This window comes from Mesoplodon bidens, assembly GCF_964165515.1.
Source record: "Mesoplodon bidens genome assembly, chromosome: 1".
In the NCBI taxonomy this organism is placed as follows: Eukaryota; Metazoa; Chordata; class Mammalia; order Artiodactyla; family Ziphiidae; genus Mesoplodon; species Mesoplodon bidens.
In genome coordinates this window covers 168,643,259-168,665,738 of record NC_138176.1, presented here as the reverse complement: position 1 = coordinate 168,665,738, position 22,480 = coordinate 168,643,259, and the positions used below count along the sequence as shown (strand labels likewise).

The following is a 22,480-nucleotide window of genomic DNA, read 5'->3' as shown; positions in this document are numbered from 1 at the left end:
AAAAAGTATGTTGGGCTTCCCCGGTGGCGCAGTGGTTGAGAGTCCGCCTGCCGATGCGGGGGACACGGGTTCGTGCCCCTGTCTGGGAAGATCCCACATGCCGCGCAGTGGCTGGGCCAGTGAGCCATGGCTGCTGAGCCTGTGCATCCGGAGCCTGTGGTCCGCAACGGGAGAGGCCACAGCAGTGCGAGGCCCACGTACCGCAAAAAATATATATATATATTAAATTAAGATAATAGGGACTTCCCTGGTGGCGCAGTGGTTAAGAATCTGCCTTCCAATGCAGGGAACAAGGGTTCGATCCCTGGCCTGGGAAGATCCCACATGCCTCGGAGCAACTAAGCCCATGCGCCACAACTACTGAGCCCACACGCCACAACTACTGAAGCCCACGCACCTACAGCCTATGCTCCGCAACAAGAAAAGCTACTGCAATGAGAAGCCCACGCACTGCAACTAGAGAAAGCCCACACACAGCAATGAAGAGCCAACCCAGCCAAAAAATAAACTTCTAAAAAAAGAAAAAATATATTTTTAATTAAGATAATAAAATAAAATTACCAACTGCCACCCTATCTCCTTACCCTGCTTTAGTTTTTTTAATTGTACTTATCACTACCAGACATTATTCATTATCTACCTTCCCCATTAGAATGTAAGCTCCATAAGGCAAGGGCTTTGTTTATCTTATTTGCTACTGTATCTCCAGAGTCTAGTATACTATGTGGACACATAGTGGGCATGCCATAAATAACTTGCTGAATGAATAAATGATTAGGGTGTTAGGTGAAAAGAGCAGATTATAACAGTATTTTCAAAAATATTTCATTTTTATAAAATCAAGCAAAATGGAAAACAAAAGCTACTATACACACGCAGAGTCAATCCTCATTACATGGATTCCTCATATGCCAATTTTCCTACTCACTAAAATTATTTGTAACCTCAAAATCAATATTTGCAACACTTCTGTGATCACTCATGGACATGTGAATGCACAGAATGGTGAAAATTTTGAGTTGCCTGAGGTGCACATTCCCAACTAGGTCAAAGGCAATACTCAGCCTTCTGTTTCAGCTCTCATACTACAAACTAGTGTCCTTTTAGTGGTTTATTTAGTACAACATTTTTCACATTTTTGTGCTTTTGGTTGGTGATTTCACTGTTTAAAATAACCCCCAATTGTAGTACTGAAGTCTGTTGTTTCTAAGTGCAAGAAGGCTGTGATGTGCCTTCTGGAGAAAATACGTGTGTTAGATAAGGTTCATTCAGGCATACGTCACAGTGCTATTCACCATGAGTTCAATGTTAGCGAATCAATAATATATATTAAATAATGTGCCTTTAAACAAAAACACACATAAAACAAGGTTACATGTTGATTAGTTAACAAAAATGGGACCAGAGACTCATAGGAACCTAATCCTGTATTTCCCCTAGGAGCAATGATTCAGTATTCATTAATTCAGTGTTTTCTGTGATGCTATAGAACATATTAGCACAAATAATAAATCTGTGTGTGTATTTGTATACGTAAAATTAAATTAAAAGGTCAGAGAGATTATATACCATTATACCATGAGGTTAATATAGTTATTGTTAATATAATCTTTGGGTGGGAAGATTATAAGGTATTCTTATTTTTTCCTTATTTGTATTTTCTATTTTTTCTTTTACAATGAAAATATTTTTTGTTAGAAGAAAAAACTGAGTTGCTGCTAATATTTTAAAATAAGAATTATAGTAGTAAACATTCTATGGTAGCCAAAGGAATATAAAAACAGGAAAAGAACAGTGATTTTAAATAATTAAAGTGTAAATTTATAGCTCTCCTCTTAATTTTTTAACCTGGATCTTCTAAATGAAACCTCATATGTGCAAATACACATGTAAGCCTATACACTTCTCCCTGATTAGTGATTAACAGACTACTCAAATACTAATAGTTTGAAACTCACTCATTTATAATTATAGAATTTTAGAGTAGAAATAATCTTTGGAGAACTTAAAGTTTCTAACCTAATTCAAGAAAATTTTTTGTAATCTTTTTTACAAGAGGCCACCCAGCTCCTAACAGACTATGTTCAAGAAAAGAAATCACATTATCTTATAAGGCCATACATTTTAATTTCCACCCACTGCTCTTAGTTCAATCTCTGATCAAAAACAGAGGAGACCTACTATTTCTTCTTTACTTATGCCTTTCAAATATGTAAGACAAAACTCATGTGTTCCCTTAGTCGCCTCTTTCCAGGCTAAATACTCTAGTACAACCAAGACTCAGAGCAGTACACAACTTTATTCATCCCTTCATGTAATCCCCTCTCTTTTGAGTATGCGCTGGATCTAGTGACCTGTTTCTAATGAACAAAATATAGCAAACGTGATGGGATGTCATTTGCAAGATTAGATTAGACTCTGGCTTCCATCTTCTTCACTGTCATGGAAGTCAGCTGCCATGTTGTACGGAGAGTCCCACAAGGCAAGGAATTGAAGGATGCCTCAGCCAACAAGCTAGAAAGGAACTAAGGTCCTCAGTCAGTTAAACTGTGAGAAGCAGAATCATGCCACATGAGAGGCAGAACTTGGAAGCTGATCCTCCCCCAGTTGAGTCCTCAGATGAAATCAAAGCCCCTGTTAAAAACTTGATTACAAGGACTTCCCTGGTGGTGCAGTGGTTAAGAATCCACCTGCCAATGCAGGTGACACAGGTTCGATCCCTGGTCCCAGAAGATCCCACATGTCACAGAGCAACTAAGCCCATGCACCACAACTACTAAGCCTGTGCTCTAGAGACCGCAAGCCACAACTACTGAAGCCCGCACGCCTAGACCCCACGCTCTGCAACAAGAGAAGCCACCACATTGAGAAGCCGGCCCACCACAACAAAGAGTAGACCCCGCTCTCCGCAACTAGAGAAAGCCCGCACACGGCAATGAAGATCCAAAGCAGCCAAATAAATAAGTAAATAAATAAATAAATAAATAACTTGATTACAGCCTATGAGACACACACACTGATGCCTAACTCACAGAAACACAGATAACAAATATTTGTTGCTTTAAGTTGCAAATTTTTGAGGTAATTTGTTATGCAGCAATAGATAAATAATACACTAGTAATTTCACTTCTCATCATAGCCAAGAAAAATTCTCACACATGTATCTTCCTTAATTAGAGGAAAACTGAAAACAAGTTAAATGTTCATCAAAGGAGAATGAATAAATACAGTGTGATACAGTCTTAAGATTTAATGCTATGTATCATTTTAAAAATGGAGTATACAAGGTAGATCTCTAAGGGGGAAAGAAAGGACTGATAACTTATCTACTGGATTTGAACGAATGAAGCAGAGTTTTAGGTCCTAGCTGAGTCTGGGAATGATTTAATAGTGATTAGAACTTTAAAAACTGAGCAAATGAAAAAAGCAAGGCAATTATGCTTAGGAAAATGAAAAGTTGTATAAGAAAAGAATTATCTGAAAGGGCGGGCCGCAGTGACCCAGGAAGCGGTGGCGAGGGGGCGAGGGGGCGGGCTCTTGAGCGGGAGTCCATGTGGGCGCCGGCTGGCAGGGAGCAGCGCCGGGTCGCCATGGCGGAGCTGCAGCAGCTCCTGGTGCAGGAGGTGGCGGACTCTATGGTGAAGAGACTGGAGAGACAGAACATCTGGGAAAGATGCAGGGCCTCATGTCCCGCTGCAGCGCCGTCTGTTGTGAGGACAGCCAGGCGTCCATGCAGCAAGTGCACCAGTGCATTGCGTGCTGCCATGCACCTCTGGCTCAAGCCCAGGCCCTGGTGACCACCGAGTTGGAGAAGTTCCAGGATGGCCTGGCCCGGTGCACTATGCATTGCAACGACAAAGCCAAAGATTCAATAGATGCAGGGAGTAAAGAGCTTCAGGTGAAGCAGCAGCTGGAGAGTTGCGTGACAAAGTGTGTGGGTGACCACATGAACCTCACCCCAACCATGACCAAGAAGATGAAGGAGTGTCTCTCGTCCATTGGGAAATAGATGTCTGCTATTGGCCATTGGGGCTGAAGGCAGGAATCTGTTTAAAAAGAGGAATGGGGATTTGGATTTTCTAAGGAACTTTTATGAACGAGGAAATTAAGGATGGCCGCAAGTTTAAGGCCTATGTCACTTGCCTCTGGACACTGGTTCCTTTGTGTTTGAATCCTAGAAAGTGAAAAAAATTGGTGCTAAAATTTGGGTCAGAGATAGCACAAAATAACACAGGAGAGTTTTTGTGAGCCTGAATTTCATGTGGCAAGTGCTTATCCTGTCAACAGGGAGTCTCCCTTGTACCAAACCAGAGCCCTCCAAGGTACCAGATTCTCTTAGTACACAGATACCAACAGGCTGGCAGTTTCATCTGACCCGCCTATGAGCTGGTGGAGTGTGAGGAGAGGTGTTTCTATTTGTTGCCAACCTCCTGTTTACCAGAAGGATCACTACAACATTTTCCACAAACTGGAAATAAAACAAAATCCATGAGGTCACTAAGTTAGAAGGGGAAAGGGGGCTTCTGGGGATCTGTCTTGCTTGGTTTTGTTTTATATACAAGGGCGTGAAGTTACTTTAAGATGTAGAGTTGGGGGAGGTAGTTTGGATAAAAACTTTGAAAGGGTCCTTGCAGATATTCATTTCTGGCCGTCAAAATGTGGATGCACATTTCTTAAAATTCTCACACATGACATCTTTCAGCCTGGAGACCCTGAAAAAATATAAGAAGCGCTATCACACTGGTAGGGGAAGCAAACCTTCCCTCTAACTGGCAGCCATGATGAGCCCTGAGGCTGTCTGCAGCAGAGCCAGACGAGTCAAAAGACAATCTTGCAGTGACACTCACCCTTGAAGGGAAAGGGGATTTTGATTGTGCTATATGCTAGTATTCAGGAATGACAGCAAAAGATGAATTGTTACCTGCTTAATTAAGAGAGTTATGAAGTACTGGCTTTGGAAAAATCTGGTTTTCATAAAACAAAATAGAATGAAAGCCTAAACCCAGTATTGCTTACTTTGCCCCCTGTAATAACAGAACTCTGTTGAAACAATCCCTTGGCAACATGAAGGTCAAAGGAGGAAAAGTAAGCAACTCAGGGGCAAGCTGTGACTCCTTTAGAGCAAAATATGGGACAGCCCACCCCCCGGCCCCGTTACCAAATACCACTTTTGCGACACGAGTTGTTCTTGCCCCAGTTCTGGCACCTTATCATTTTATTAAGGACCTTGCTGTGTTTTCAGCAACTTATTACTTGATAATATAGCCTTCAAGATGGTAATATATTTTCCTAGTGGTTTGGTTTTAAAAATAAATAAGATGTAATTTTTCAAAACAAAACAAAACAAAAAAAGAATTATCATCATTGTACATGATGTAGCTCAGGTTCAATATTTGTATAATATAAATAATAAATAACGACTTTACCCCCCAAATCACATAACTATGTTGAAAATATACCGAACACATATATGTATTTACAAGCGCCAACACTTCATATTCTTTATATTGAACACTTTATATACATTTAACAGTTTTCAAAAGCAATTGATATGATTATATTATTAGAAATATTTAAGACACTTGATTATGGTTGCCTCTGTGGGGGGGATAACTGCTATTTTTCCTTATACACATAAAAACTATTCACATTTTAAATTTTATTTATTTTTATTTATTTTATTTTAGGCTGCCTTGGGTCTTCGCTGCCACATGCAAGCTTTCTCCAGCTGCAGCGATCGGGGGGACACTCCTCGTTGCGGTGTGTGGGCTTCTCATTGTGGTGGCTTATCTTGCTGAGGAGCATGGACTTTAGGCGCGCCGGTTCCGTAGTTGTGGCTCACAGGTTCTAGAGCGCAGGCTCAGTAGTTGTGGTGCACGGGCTTAGTTGCTCCGCGGAATGTGGGATCCTCCTGGACCAGGACTCGAACCTGTGTCCCCTGCACTGGCAGGCGGATTCTTAACCACTGTGCCACCAGAGAAGCCCCACATTTTTAAAACTATGCACATGTATTGCTTTGATAAAAATAAGATAAAGTTCCTTGTAGGGAGGGAGAGGGAAGGGGCTTTGGTTTTATCTCTATTGTTTTATTTCTAAGAGAGAAAGAAAAATTATATAACAAATACCCATGTTTCCATTTTAAATTGCATAAAATTTAAATAAATGTTTTAAATTATTCTAAAATTTCTCAATACTCCTCTCCTCAAATCCCAACAATTTCCTACATAAATGGTTTTCAGACCATTTTTGGTCCAGTCTCCCTTCCTTAGAATGCTCTCAACTTTATCAGTGTACATTTAAACCAATATGCAAAATGTATTTGCAACCTAGCACAAAAATATATTGGAACCAGTACTTTTATGACCTGGATAAACTGGTAATATAGCCGAAGGTGTTTTTAGCAGCTACATTGCACAGGCAGTTGCTGCTACATTTGTGATTAACCAAAATTCCCAGATATTTTTCACATGAACTGCTGCCCAACCAGCTCTTCCTCATTCTGTTATTGTGCATTTGAAGTTTTGAATTTAAATATAGGACTTATTCCTGCAAAGTTTAATTTCAGTTTGAGCCCATGATTTCACCCTATGGACGTAATTTTTAAGGCTTTATTTATCATCTGTCAAATTAACTATTCCTGCATCTTTGCAATACTTACACCTCTGATTAACTTGTTTTAAAAATGTTTTAATGGGACTTCCCTGGTGGTGCAGTGGTTAAGGATCCGCCTGCCAATGCAGGGGACATGGGTTCAAGCCCTGGTCCGGGAAGGTCCCACATGCTGTGGAGCAATTAAGCCCGTGCACCACAACTACTGAGCCCGTGTGCCACAACTACTGAAGCCCATGTGCCTAGAGCCCCATGCTCCGCAACAAGAGAAGCCACCGCAACGAGAAGCCCGCTCACCGCAACTAGAGAAAGCCCTCACAAAGCAACGAAGACCCAACGCAGCCATAAATAAATAAATAAATAAATAAAAATTGTTTTACTCTAACCAAGGTCCAAAGAAAATCCACCAGAGGCTTTTCCTGGTGAAATCAAGAGTCTAAGTGGGTACAACTATTCAGTCTTCTACACATTCATTTAGTCAATCAACCAAACCATATTTTACTATATAACATCTACAAATGTATCATGAAAGACTGGGAGAAAGAAAAGACAACCCTCAGAATGGGAGAAAATATTTGCAAACGAAGCAACTGACAAAGGATTAATCTCCAAAATATACAAGCAGCTCACGCAACTCAATATCAAAAAAACAAACAACCCAATGCAAAAATGGGCAGAAGACCTAAATAGACATTTCTCCCAATAAGATATACAGATTGCCAACAAACACATGAAAGGATGCTCAACATCACTAATCACTAGAGAAATGCAAATCAAAACTACAATGAGGTGGACTTGCCTGGTGGCGCAGTGGTTAAGAATCCACCTACCAATGCAGGGGACATGGGTTCGAGCCCTGGTCCAGGAAGATTTCACATGCCGTGGAGCAACTAAGACCATGCACCACAACTACTGAGCTTGCGCTCTAGCGCCCGTGAGCCACAACTACTGAGCCTGCATGCCATAACTACTGAAGCTCACGTGCCTAGAGCCCGTGCTCCACAACAAGAGAAGCCACCACAATGAAAAGCCCACGCACTGCAACGAAAGAGTAGTCCCTGCTCTCCGCAACTAGAGAAAGCCTGCACGCAGCAACGAAGACCCAACACGGCCAAAAATAAAATTAAAAAAAACAAAAACAAACCTACAATGAGGTATCACCGCACACAGGCCAGAATGGCCATCATCAAAAAATCTACAAACAATAGGGCTTCCCTGGTGGCACAGTGGTTGAGAGTCCGCCTTCCGATGCAGGGAACACGGGTTCGTGTCCCAGTCCGGGAAGATCCCACATGCCGCGGAGCGGCTAGGCCCGTGAGCCATGGCCTCTGAGCCTGTGCGTCCGGAGCCTGTGCTCCGCAACGGGAAAGACCACAACAGTAAGAGGCCCGCGTACCGCAAAAAAAAAAAAAAAAAAAAAAAAGAAGAAATTTGTTATGATAAATCAGCCTATACTAAATCTTTTGGGTTAATACTCCATATCATCTGTTTGATCACTTATAATTTAATTTTTCTGTATTTAACATTAATTTTACAAGTCTGCAGTTTTCCAACTACCTTCCTCTTTTTGGATATCAGGACATTTGTCTCTCTCTGGTTTTTATGATTTCTCAAAGATTAACAACAGTGACTCTGAGATCATCAGCCAGTTAATTCAGTACTCTGAAATTCAACTGAGCTTTAAAATTTAAATTCACTTTAAAATGATCATTCTTGCCATCTAGGCTAGTTTGTAGTTTACAATTTGCTATATACTTTTTAGTTTGAAAACTATTGTCCTTGCTGCTAGTAATAATCTATAGAGTGCTTTTTTTTTTTTTTTTTTTTTTGCGTTACAGGGGCCTCTCACTGTTGTGGCCTCTCCCGCTGCGGAGCACAGGCTCCAGACGCGCAGGCCGAGCGGCCATGGCTCACGGGCCCAGCCGCTCCGCGGCATGCGGGATCTTCCTAGACCGGGGCACGAACCCGCGTCCCCTGCATCGGCAGGCGGACTCTCAACCACCGCGCCACCAGGGAAGCCCCCTAGAGTGCTTATTTTTAAAAGAACTTTAGAATTTCTCAAAAATCCTATAAATAGGGTAAATAGAAATTAATATACCATTATCCTATTTTACACATAGGGAAACTGAAGAACAGAGAAATTTAAATTATTTACCCAAGGTCAAAGAGCTACAATGAACCAAAATCTCCTATTGCAGCCTAGGGCTTTTTTCATAAGGTCATGTAGATCTCTAACACAAAACTACTTAAGACAGCACACAAAGCTTCTTGCTTAAAAACTGATTTTTCAGTTAGTGGTTGACAGGCGTTAAGGAGTGGGTAGGTGCAAAGGAAGTGGGTATAGCTGTACAAGGGTAATATGATGTATCCTGTGGTGATGAAAATATTCTGTACCCTCACTGTATCAATGTCAATATGTTGGTTGTGATTTTGCACTACAGTTTTGCAAGATATTACCACTGGATGAAACTGGGTGAAGAGTATATCAGATCTCTAATTCTGTGTGAATTTTGAGAAGTATTTCAAAAGAAAAAAGTTTACTAAAAAATAATTAATAATTGATATTTCTTTTTTAAGCCAACTTAATTTTAAAGAAGCTTACTTAAAATGAATAGTTTAGGTAAATTAAAACAAAAAACAAAATACAATCATGCATAGGGCTCTGAAAGCCAGCACAGGGGACTTAAAAAGCGTCTAAGTCCCATTAACTAAAGCTTTAAAAAAGCCATAGAGATCCCTGGAAATTAAAAAGGAATCCCCAGGATTTTTGTTTCCCAAAGAAGTAAAATCAAACAAGACAGTATAGGAAATAAACTATTAAGTCACCTCAAAGCGAATCACTAGAATAAAGTTAAAACCACCAAAGCTTTCCTCAACCATCGACACACTTTACTGCAAACCTCAACTTAGAGAAAAAATGAATGTGCACATGTGTCACCTTCAACTTGATATTCACAACCACACATTTCAAAAGAGTCCCAAAATTGCTTCTGTTTTTTTGCTACTCACAAAGTGCCTGAAGCTTCAACCATTTCCTGCTTCTCCCAGCTGCAGGACTTGCAATTAGGAAAACATTCACTCAGCATCTAGAGCAGGTCTGGTTAGAAGGATGAGCTCATCCCTTCAGATGTGCACCTGATCCCCAGGAAGTTGCTCCTCCTCCAGCCAGCAGGTCTTTGTATGTTTAAAGTGACACCCACAACCTGTGTAACCACTTGGCCAGAGCCAGAACAAGTCCTTCTCTATACATGCCTACTGCCACGGAATCATTTCCTGCTCTGGCCACCTCACATAGCCACCAAATTCAGGCAGCAGTATAGCAGTAGCAGCTGCTGCTGCTCCCAATATGGCCTCACTAGAGAAGGATTTCATTTTCAGCTTATAATGGAGGTGAGGTTCTTCACTTCTACCCTGTGAACATCACACTATTTGTTTCAACAGGTCCTTGCCCAGAGTCAGACCTGACCAGAATCACCCCTTTTTTTCAGAACTTACAACTCATTTTCTTAAACCAGGAATGTAATGCTTCTCCATTCTCTTATTCTGCTTGTCTTGTCTACAAGTCTCAATTAACAGAGGCAGCTAAATGCACTATATGCATTTAAAGCTAAATGCTCCAAACCCAAGTTTGCCCCTCAGTTTCACTACTTCTAAGAAAACATTTACTCTGCCATAGCTGTCTATTTATTGGTAAAACACATAATAATACTAACTCAAAAGATACGTAGAATTCACTTCAAAGTGATGTAATATTGGTACTTTAATTATCTTCAATCAAAAGTACCTGGGTACTGGGCTTCCCTGGTGGTGCAGTGGTTAAGAATCTGCCTGCTAATGCAGGGGACACAGGTTCAAACCCTGGTCCGGGAAGATCCCACATGCCGCGGAGCAACTAAGCCCGTGTGCCACAACTACTGAGCCCGTGCTCTGCAACAAGAGAAGCCACCTCAATGAGAAGCCCACGCACCGCAACAAAGAGTAGCCCCCGCTCACCGCAACTAGAGAAAGCCCGTGCACAGCAACAAAGACCCAACGCAGCCAAAAGTAAAAAAAAAAAAAAAAAAAAAAAGTACCTGGCTACCAAATAGTCATTCAACAAATATTTCTGTGCACCTATTATATAAAACTGTCTGACAGTGCCAAACTGGGCTTTCAACTTAAAAAAAAAAATCTAAGAAATAACCCTTCCCATCTCAGCCTTCCACAGGACATTTGCAGTATTTTTACCTCTGTCATGGTAAGCTTCTAATACACTAACAGGCTGAGTTAGGAATATAAACTAGTTGGAGTAACATCAAATTCATTAGTGGTTACCTTTGAGAGATGGCAAGGGACTTGTGATCAAGAAGGAGAAAACCAGGAGCCTTCAACTTATTTAGTAATATTTAATTTGCTGGATAGTAGACACAAGGATCCTTATTGTATTATTCTTCTTAAATGTCTTAAATAATAAATAATAAAAATTTTTAAACAGAGAACTTCTGAGCATCAAAAGACACAGTCAACAGAGTGAAAAGACAACCCACAGAATGGGAGAAAATATTTGCAAATCATTTCTCTGATATGGAGTTAATATCTAGAATATATAAAGAACTCCTACAAGTTAACAACAAGTGATTGAAAAGTGCACAAAGGACAATAGGCATTTCTCCAAAGAAGATATACAGATGGCCAATAAGCATATGAAAAGATGCTCAACATCACGAGTCTTTAGGGAAATGCAAATCAAAACAAAAATGAAAATTGAAAACACCCATTAGGATGGATACTATAAAAAAAAAAAACAGAAAATAACAGTTGTGAAAGAGGATGTGAAGAAACTGGAACTCCTAGTGGGAATGTAAAATGGTACAGCCACTATAGAAAATGGTAAGGCAATTCCTCAAAAAAACTAAAGACAGAATTATCATACGATCCAGCAATTCCACTTATGGGTATATATCCAAAAGAACTGAGAGGATTGGCCAAGATGGCGAAGTAGGAAGATCCTGAACTCATCTCCTCCCACGGGCGCACCAAAATAACAAATATTTACAGAGGAAATACTGATGAGAAAAACTGGAAGACCAGGAGGAAAGATCTTCTACAACTAAAGAAATAAAGAAGGAACCACAAAAAGTTGGGTAGGAGGGGTGGTGACATGGTATAGTCAAAACCCATATCCCCAGGTAGGCAAACCACAGGTGGGAGGACAACTACAATTGAAGAGGTTCTTCTCAAGGAACAAGGAGCCCAAGGCCCACAACCAGCTCTCCAGGCCTGGGTCTTGCACTGGGACAACAAGCCCCACATTTGGCTTTGAAGGCCAGTGGGGCTTACTTTCAGGAGAGGCAGAGGGCTGTGGGAAATAGAGACTCCACTTTCAAAGGGCACACACAAAATCTCACACACTCCAGGACGCAGCGCAGAAGCAGTAATTTGAAAAGAGCCTGGGTCAGCACCCCCTGCTGATCTCGGAGGGCCTCCTGGAGAGGCAGGAGACAACTGGAGCTCATCCTGGGGACAAAGACACTGGCAGCAGCCATTTTGGGGAGCTCATTCTACCATGTGGACATTGGTGCTGGCAAGCGCCAATTTGGAATCTACCCTTTAGCTTATTAATGCCGAGACCCAGCCCCACCTACCAGCCTCTCAGCACCAGTACTGGGACACCTCAGTCCAGCAGCTAGCCAAGCAGGAACACAGCCCCACCTACCAGTAGGCTGGCCAGAGACACTGGGACACAGCCTCACCCACCAGTGGGCCAGCACTAGCTTCAGGACCAGCCTCTCCCACCAGTGGGCAGGCACCAGCAGAGGAATCCAATACCAGTAGGCTGACACCACCTTCAAGATACCCAGGACCCCACAGTCAACCATATCAGGAACTTGCCCACCCCCACGCCCCTGGGCCCTGGCCCTACCCACTAGCAGGCTGACAACAGCTCTGCGACACCTTGGACCCCTCAGCTGGCTGCCCCAGGATCCAGCCCCACACACCAGTGGGCCAATACCAGCTTGGGACACCCCAGACCCCACAGTCAGCTCTGTCAGGAACTAGCCCTACCCACAGGCATGCCAACACTAGATCCAGGACCCCCAGCCCCACAACCACCCACCCTGGAACATGGCTCTGCCCATCAGTGTGCCAGCACTAGCCCCAGGACCCCTGGGGCCCCAGAGCCAGCCTCCTTATGACCCAGCCCCACACACCAGCAGCCAGTAGCCTCTGCACAAGTCAGGGTCTGGCAACCAACCAGAGAGGGGGCCAGCCACACCTACCAGACCACCCATAGTAGTCAACCTACCACAACAGAAGGACCCACGCACATAGCTCTGGTGACCAGAGGGAAGTGCACTACTGGGATGCATGGGATGTCTCCTACGAAAGGCCACTTCTCCAAGATCAGGAAACATAACCAATCTACCAAATATATAGAAATAAAAACAGCAAATTAGGCAAAATGAGGTGACAGAAGAATACGTTCCAAATGAAGGGACAAGATAAATTTCCAGAAGAACTAAGTGAATGGAGATAAGCAATCTACCCAATAAAGAGTTCAAGGTAATGATCATAAAAATGTTCAAAGAACTCAGGAGAAGATTGGATGAAAAGAGTCAGAAGTTAGAAGTTTTTAACAAAGAGTTACAGAATATAAAGAAGAACCAAATGGAGTTGAAGAATACAATAAATAAAATAAAAAACACACTAGAAGGAATCAACAGTAGATTAGATGATACAGAGGGATGGATCAGCAAGCTGGAAGACAGAGTAGTGAAAATCACTGAAGCTGAACACAAAAAAGAAAAAAGAAATGAGGACAGCTTAAAAGACCTCTCAGACAACATCAAGCATTCTAACATTCACATTGTAGGGGTCCCAGAAGGAAAGGAGAAATAAAAGGACAGAGAACATATTTCGAGATATAATACCTGAAAACCTCCCTAACCTGGAAAAGAAAACAGACATCCAGGTCCAGGAAGCACAGAGAGTCTCAAGAGGATCAATCCAAAGAGGACAACATGCAGACACATTGTAATCAAAATGGCAAAAATTAAAGATAAAGACAGAATATTAAAAGCAGCAATGTAAAAGCAACAAGTTACAGATGAACCCCCATAAGGCTATCAGCTGTCTTTTCAGCAGAAACTCTGCAGGCTAGAGGGAGTGGCACAATATATTTAAAGTGATGAAAAGGAAAAACCTACAACCAAGAATACTTTACCTTGCAAGGCTTTCATTCAGATTTGATGGAGAAATCTAAAGTTTACAGACAAGAAAAAGCTAGCTAAAAGAGTTCAGCACTTGGGCTTCTCTGGTGGCACAGTGGTTGAGAGTCCGCCTGCTGATGCAGGGGACACGGGTTCGTACCCCGGTCCGGGAAGATACCCCATGCCGCGGAGTGGCTGAGCCCGTGAGCCATGGCCGCTGAGCCTGCGCGTCCAGAGCCTGTGCTCCGCAACGAGGGAGGCCACAACAGTGAGAGGCCCACGTACCGCAATGAAAAAAAAAAAAAACCTATAAAAAAAAAATCTCATTGGTAAAGGAAGTAAACCAACCACATGTAAAGCTAGTAGAAGAGTTAAAAGACAAAAGTACTAAAATCATCTGTATCCACAATAAGTAGTTAAGGGATACACACAGATGTAGCATAAGATGTCAAAACCAGCAAACATGGGTGGGGAGTTGGGGGGGAGTAAAAATGCAGGGCTGTTAAAATGCATCTGAATTTAAGAGATCAGTAACTTAAAATAATCACATACATATAGATATATAGCTATATATAAACGTCATGGTAGGGACCCTGATGGCACAGTGGTTAAGAATCCGCCTGCCAATGCAGGGGTCACAGGTTCGAGCCCTGTTCTGGGAGGATCCCACATGCCATGGAGCAACCAAGCCCGTGTGCCACAACTACTGAGCCTGCACTCTAGAACCCACAAGCCACAACGACTGAGCCCCCATGCCACAACTACTGAAGCTCACATGCCCAGAGCCTGTGCTCCACAACAAGAGAAGCCACCAAAATGAAAAGCCTGTGCACCACAATGAAGAGTAACCTCCACCTGCTGCAACTAGAGAAAGCTTACGTGCAGCAACAAAGACCCAACGCAGAAAAATAAAATAAATAAATAAATAAATTTTTTTAAAGATATAAAAAAATTAATAAACCCCATGGTAACCACAAGCCAAAAATCTGTAATAAAACCACACACAAAAAAAGAGAAAGGAATCCAAACAGAACACTAGTCATCAAATTACAATGCAAAAGATCAAAAGAAGAATGATTTCACTTATATGTGGGATCTAAAAAACAAAACAAATGAGTAAACAAAACAAAACAGAATTATAGATACAGAGAACAAATAAGTGGTTTCCAGAGGGAATGGCGGCTGGGGGGAGAAATGAAATAGGTGAAGGAAATTAAGAGGTACACACTTCCAGTTGCAAAATAAATGAGTATGGGTATGAAATGTACAATCTGGGGAATATATTCAATATCTATGTAATATCTTTGGTGACATATCATAACTAGACTTAGTATGGTGATCATTTTGAAATATATAGAAATATCAAATCGCTGTGTTGTGTAACAGGAACTAACATAGTGTTGTAGGTCAATTATACTTCAAAAACAAACAAACAAACTCATAGAAAAAGAGATCAAATTTGTGGTTACCAAGGTGGGGAGGGGGAGGAGGGAGAATTGGATGAAGGCAATCAAAAGGTACAAACTTCCAGCTATAAGATAAATAGGTACTAGGGATGTAAGGTACAACATGATAAATATAATGAACACTGCTGTATGTTATATATGAAAGTTGTTAAGAGAGTACATCCTAAGAGTTCTCATCACAAGGAAAAAATTTTTTTCTATTTCTTTAATTTTGTATCTACATGAGATAGTGGATGTTCACTAAACTTACTGTGATAATAATTTCATGATGTATGTAAATCAAATCACTATGCTGTACAGCTTAAACTATACAGTGCTGTATGTCAATTATATCTCAATAAGACTGGGAAAAAAAAAGAATTGAAAGCAGGTTCATAGCAGCATTATCCACAATAGCCAAAAGATGGAAGAAATGCAAGTGAATGGGTAAGCAAAATGTGATATACACATACAATGGAATATTATTCAGCCTTAAAAAGGAAGGAAATTCTGACACATGCTACAACATACATGAACCTTATGCTAAGTGAAATAAGCCATGCACAAAAGGACAAATACTCTATGATTCCATCTATATTAAGTACTTAGAAGAGTCAAATTCAGAAACAGAAAATAGAATTGTGGTTGCCAAGCACTACAGGGAGGGAGGAATGGGGAGTTGTTTAATGGGTGTTGAGTTTCAGTTTTGCAAGATGAGAAGAGTTCTGGAGATTGGTTGCACAACAATGTGAGTATGTTTAATACACTGAACTGTAGACTTATAAAAGGTTAAGGTGGTAAATTCTACATTGTGTATTTTACCACAGTTAAAAAAAAGAGAGAACTAATCAAAGTAGGTCTAAACCTCATAAATATAAATTACTGAGTGAGAAATATTTTAAATCCTAGTTCAAACAGTCTGCTGCTTTCCTCTTCTTTCAAAAATCAATTCAAGCTTGGTACTGCCCTGGTGGTCCAGTGGTTGGCACTGTGCACTTCCACTACAGGGGGCACCGGCTTGACCCCTAGTGGGGGAACTAAGATCCCACATGCTGTGCAGCCAAAGAAAAAAACAAAAATCAATTCAAGCTTTATTAGTGATATTTGTTGAAAAAAACTGATGTGCCATAGGCAATAAATGAATTTATTGCTCTGATCAATTTCATAAAACTGAAGAACCTAATTAATATATTGGGGGTAGCTAACGTACACCTAGAGAAGAAAGTTGAAAGTACAAACACACCTCACTTTTATTGTGCTTCACTTTTTCATTATTATTATATTTGCTATGGTGGTCTGTGATCAGTGATCTTTGATGTTAACTATTGTAATTATTTTGGGGCACCACAAACCATGCCCATATAACACGGCAAATTTGATAAATGTTGCTTTGTTCTTACCACTCCACCAACCAGCTGTCCCCCCATCTCTTTCCCTCTTCAAGGGCTTCCCTATTCTCTGAGACACAACAATATTGAAATTAGGCCAATTAATAACCCTACACTGGCCTCTAAGTGTTCAAGTGAAAGGAAGAGTCACATGTCTCTCACTTTAAATCAGAACCTAGAAATGATTAAGCTTAGTGAGGAAGGCATGTCAAGAGCCGAGATAAGCCAAAAGTTATGCCTTATGCATGAAACAGTTAGCCAAGTGGTGAATGCAAAGGAAAAGTTCTTGAAAGAAATTAAAAGTGCTACTCCAGTGAACACACAAATGATAAGAAAGTGAAACAGCCTTACTGCTGATATGAAGAAAGTTTAAGTGGTCTGGGTAGAAGATCAAACCAGCCACAACATTCTCTTAAGCCAAAGCCTACTCCAGAGCAAGGCCCGAACTCTACTCAACTCTATGAAGGCTAAGAGGAGTAGGGAAGCTGCAGAAGAAAAGTTTGAAGCTAGCAGAGGTTGGTTCATGAGGTTTAAGGAAAGAAGTCATTTCCATAACATAAAAGTGCAAGGTGAAGTAGCAAGTGCTGATGTAGAAGTTGCAGCAAGTTATCCAGAAGATGTGGCTAAGATAATTAATAAAGGTGGCTACACTAAACAGATTTTTAATGTAGACAAAATAGCCTTCTATTAGAAGAAAATGACATCTAGGACTTTCATAGCTAGAGAGAAGTCAAAGTTTGGCTTCAAATCTTCAAAGGAGAGGCTGACTCTCTTGTTAGGGGCTAATGCTATTACCAAACCGAACTCAGGTCCGCTTGTCCAATATGCAGGAAAGCCAATCTACTGACACTAAGTTGTGGTGAAGGAAAGTACAGCATTTATTGCAGGGTGCCAAGCAAGGCGAACAGGTAACGCATGCTCAAAAGACCTGAATTCCCTGATGGCTTTCAGGGAAGGGTTTTTAAAGGCAACATTAGGGGTGCGGGTTGCAGGGTGCAAGATTAGCTCATGGACTTTCTCCTGGTTGGTTGAAGATGAGATAACAGGATGACATTTTGGAAATTTTAATCGTCAACTTTCTGGTTCTAACCAGTCTGGGGTCTAGTGCTTGTGGTCAGCATGCAGTCACCTCCACCTGGGTGGGGGTTTTATTTTCTGCAGAACAACTCAAAGATATGCATCAGATTGTTATGTATATCTCTTGAGGAAGAACTAGGAGTCCTGTGATTCTGTTTTTATTTATTTATTTATTTATTTATTTATAGCTAAGTTGGGTCTTTGTTGCTGCATGGGCTTTCTCTAGTTGTGGTGAGCAGGGTCTACTCTTTGCTGAGATGTGCAGACTTCTCATTGCAGTGGCTTCTCTTGTTGTGGAGCACGGACTCTAGGCATGCGGGCTTCAGTAGTTGTGGCTCGTGAGCTCTAGAGCACTGGCTCCATAGCTGTGGCACATGGGCTTAGTTGCTCCACGGCATGTGGGATCTTCCTGGACCAGGGCTCGAACCCATGTCCCCTGCATTGGCAGGCAGATTCTTAACCACTGCGCCACCAGCAAAGCCCGTGATTCTGTTTTATAGCTGAACTATTGTTTAAGCTATCATTACTTTTCTTGCTTGACTGCTTTTCCATTGTTTCTGCATTCCCTCACTTCTCGAATTACTAACTGCTCCGAGTCTGCTCTGTGGAACTCAGGGAAGGCCTAGGAGACTAAAACGTTTCTCTACAAACAAGAAACAGGGGACACAGAGGGGCTTTTGTACCCAGGAAGGCCCCACAAGGTCCTGTTCGGTTTCAGTGCAGCCGGTGACTTTGATAGGGATAGGATAGGATAGTTATACAGGTAGTTGTAGAAGTCCCAGTATGGGATTATAGATAGAGAGGGAAACCTAGGAAACTTTGGGAGACCACTGTAAGTTAATGATCGCTCAAGAAAGCTATCGGAATGTCGTGGAACACAGCAGCCTTGCTTAACTATAAAGCGATAAATAAAAGCAGGAGATATGTCCCAGGTCATTAGGTAAAAGAAAAATGTTACCACCCTTCTACTGATTTGAATAAGTTCTATGACAGTCCTAGTTTGACCTCATAGGGCCAGACACTGTCCTGCCCAATACGAAGGAGGAGCTAGTGATGTAAGCCTGAGGTCTACTCGAAAAAGGCTGTCTTTTCCCCTCCCTTACTCTCCTTTTATTATAAAATTGTAGCCCACTTAATCCTTGGGGCAGAGCCTCCTTGCCTGACCGCTTGCATCTCTCACAAGCGTCCTATATTAATAAATCTACTTCTTGCCTATTACTTTGCCTCTCACTGAATTCCTTCTGCACTGAGACACAAAGAACCTGAGCCTCAGTAAGTCCAGACACCAGGTGAGTGATTCTAATTAAAGGACCGTGGGTTCAAGTCCCGATCAGTGTTTTGGCCAGGTTCAAGTCCCGGACTCATGGGCTCAAGTCCCAATCTGGGTTTAGGCTGGGTTCAAGTCCCAGCACATGGGTTCAAGTCCCAGTCTGAGGTGCACAGTTTCAAGTTTAGGTTAAAACCAATGCTCATTTACCATTTTGAAAATCCTAGAGCCCTTAAGAATTATGCTAAGTCAGGACTTCCCTGGTGGTCCAGTGGTCAAGACTCCATGCTCCCAATGCAGGGGGCCCAGGTTTGATCCCTGGTCAGGGAACTGGATCCCACACGCCACAACTAAAGAGCCTGCATGCTGCAACAAAGATCCCACGTGTTGCAACTAAGACCCGGCACAGCCAAATTAATAAATAAATATTTTTTTAAAAAAGAATTATGCTAAGTCTACTCTGCCTGTACTCTGTAAACGGAACAACAAAGCCTGGATGACAGCACATCTGTTTACAACATGGTTTACTGAATATTTTTAAGTCCACTGTTGAGATAAGAAAAAAAGATTCCTCTCAAAATATTGCTGTTCACTGACAATGTACCTGGTCACCTAAGAGTTCTGATGGAGATGTACAACCAGATTAATGTTGTTTTCATGCTTGCTAACACAGCATCCATTCTGCAGCTCATGGATCAAGGGGTAATTCTGACTTTCAGGTCTTATTGAAATAGAAGGGAAGGGGGCAGGGAACAACCTCTAAAAGAATGACATAGGGACTGCCCTGGCAGTCCAGTGGTCAAGACTCCACACTTCCAATGCAGGGGGCATGGATTTGATCCCTGGTCAGGGCACTATATCCCACATACCACGGGGCGCAGCCAAAAAAAACCAAAAACGACATAGCCCTTGAGGATATGACATAAACTCGTTAGAATCAACTACGTCCAAGACAGCAGAAGATTCGACTTCCAGTGCACCTTGAGCCTCATTATATGCTCACTATAATACACTACCATCTAAGTGTCACACCTACAGTGTCATTGGTGCCATGAGTCTGGAGGCTAACCATAAAAGGTCAAAAAGTGGGCAGTGTTCCAATTCCTGGAACTCTCCACCCCTTCCCCAAAATAGTTGGAATAATCCTCCCACTCGTTAGCCTATGAAATTATTCAGCCCATAAAAACTAACTACCCCATATTTCAGGGCCTCTTGCCTTCTGAGATGGCCCACACTCTGTGGAGTGTGTTTCTCCCAAGACCATTCTCGCCTTTTGAGATGGACCACATTCTGTCTATGGAATGTGTATCTCTAAATAAATCCACTCCTTATCTATCACTTTGTCTCTCACGGAATTCTTTCTGTGATGAGACATAAAGAACCTGAGCTTCGGGGCTTCCCTGGTGGCTCAGTGGTTGAGAATCCGCCTGCCAATGCAGCGGACAAGGGTTCGATCCTTGGTCCGGGAAGACCTCACATGCCACGGAGCAACTAAGCCCGTGCGCTACAACTACTGAGCCTGTGCTCTAGAGCCCATGAGCCACAACTACTGAGCCCACGTGCCTAGAGCCCGTGCTCCACAATGAGAGAAGCCACTGCAATGAGAAGCCCGCGCACTGCAATGAAGAGTAGCCCCTGCTCGCCGCAACTAGAGAAAGTCCGCGCGCAGCAATGAAGACCCAATGCAGCCAAAAATAAATGAATAAAAATAATAAATAAATTTATTTAAAAAAAAAAAACAGGGCCTCCCTGGTGGCGCAGTGGTTGAGAGTCCGCCTGCCGATGCAGGGGATACGGGTTCGTGCCCCGGTCTGGGAGGATCCCATATGCCGCGGAGCGGCTGGGCCCGTGAGCCATGGCCGCTGGGCCTGCGCATCCGGAGCCTGTGCTCCGCAACGGGAGAGGCCACAAGAGTGAGAGGCCCGCATACCGCAAAAAGAAAAAAAAAAAAAAAAAAAAACAACCTGAGCTTCATTAAGTCCTGAGACCAAGTGTGTGATCACAATTAAAAGACAGTGGGTTCAAGTCCCTATCTGAGTGTGCAGCTTCATTATTATTTAGGAAATACATTTTGTAAGGCTATAGCTGCAATAGGTAGTAATTCCTCTGATGGATCTGGGCAAAGTCAATTGAAAACCTCCTGGAAAGGACTCATCATTCTAGATGCCGTTAAGAATACTTGTGGGTAAATCCCTGGCGGCCCAGTGGTTAGGACTCCATGCTCTCACTGCCAAGGGCCTGGGCTCGATCCCTAGTTGGAGAACGAAAACCCCACAAGCCACGTGGCGTGGTCAAAAAAAAAAGAATATTTGTGCTTCATGGGAAGAGGTCAAATTTCAACATTAGCGGGAGTTTGGAAGAGGTTTATTCCCAACCTTCATAAATGACTTTGAGGGGTTCGTGATAAAACTTGAACAGATATGGAGTTACTCCTTATGGAGGAGCAAAGAAAGTGGTTTCTTGAGGTGGAATCTACTCCTGGTGAACATGCTGTGAAGATTGTTGAAATGACAACAAAGGATTTAGAATACTGCATAAACTTAGTTGATAAAGCAGTGGCAGGGTCTGAGAGGACTGACGACAATTTTGAAAGAAATTCTACTGTGGGTAAAATGCTATCAAACAGCACTGCATAGTACAGAGAAGTCATTCATAAAAGGAGGAGTCAATTGATGTGGCAAACTTCATTGTTGTCTTACTTTAAGAAACCATCACCACCACCCTAAGCTTCAGCAACTGTCACCCCAATCAGTCAGCAGCCATAAACACTGAGGTAAGACTCTTTACCAGCAAAAAGATTACAACTCATTGGAGGCTCAGATGATGGTTACCATTTTCTAGCAATAAAGTATTTTTTAATTAAGATATGTACATTTTCAGGAGTTCCCTCACCGTCCAGTGGTTAGGACTCAGCGCTTTCACTGCTGTGGCCCCAGGATCAATCCCTGGTCAGGGAACTAAGATCCTGCAGCCCTCGCAGCGTGGAAAAAAAAAAAAAAAAGGTACAGTTTTTAGACATAATGCTACTGCACACTTAGAAGACTATAGTATAAATATAATTTTTATTTTTATTATTATTTTTCTGTGGGAGTACGCGGGCCTCTCACTGTTGTGGCCTCTCCCGTTGCGGAGCACAGGCTCCAGACACGCAGGCTCAGCGGCCATGGCTCACAGGCCTAGCCGCTCCGCGGCACGTGGGACCTCCCGGACCGGGGCACGAACCCGTGTCCCCTGCATCGGCAGGCGGACTCTCAACCACTGCGCCACCAGGGAAGCCCTAAATATAATTTTTATATGCAGTGGGATATAAAAATTCAGGTGAGTCACTTTACTGTAGTATTCTCTTTATTGTGGTGGTCTGGAACCAAACCTGCAATATCTCCAATGTATGCCTATAAATATCACCACTAAGGTTTGCTAAAAAACAAAGACTTAACCTAAAGTACACAGTCCCCAAATACTAAAATGAGAGCTTAGAAATAAAATAATTATTCTTCTTCATA

General features: G+C 42.2%; 1 protein-coding gene and 1 pseudogene across 2 annotated transcripts in view; one reads left to right on the top strand and one right to left on the bottom strand.

Moving 5' to 3' along the window:
• Positions 1-22,480, bottom strand: part of USP54 (ubiquitin specific peptidase 54) — a 152,831-nt gene that overhangs the window by 112,774 nt on the left and 17,577 nt on the right. The window lies entirely within an intron of this gene.
• Positions 3,450-4,797, top strand: LOC308627406 (protein FAM136A-like; annotated as a pseudogene). Its single transcript has one exon. The product of its transcript is annotated as a protein FAM136A-like (transcript).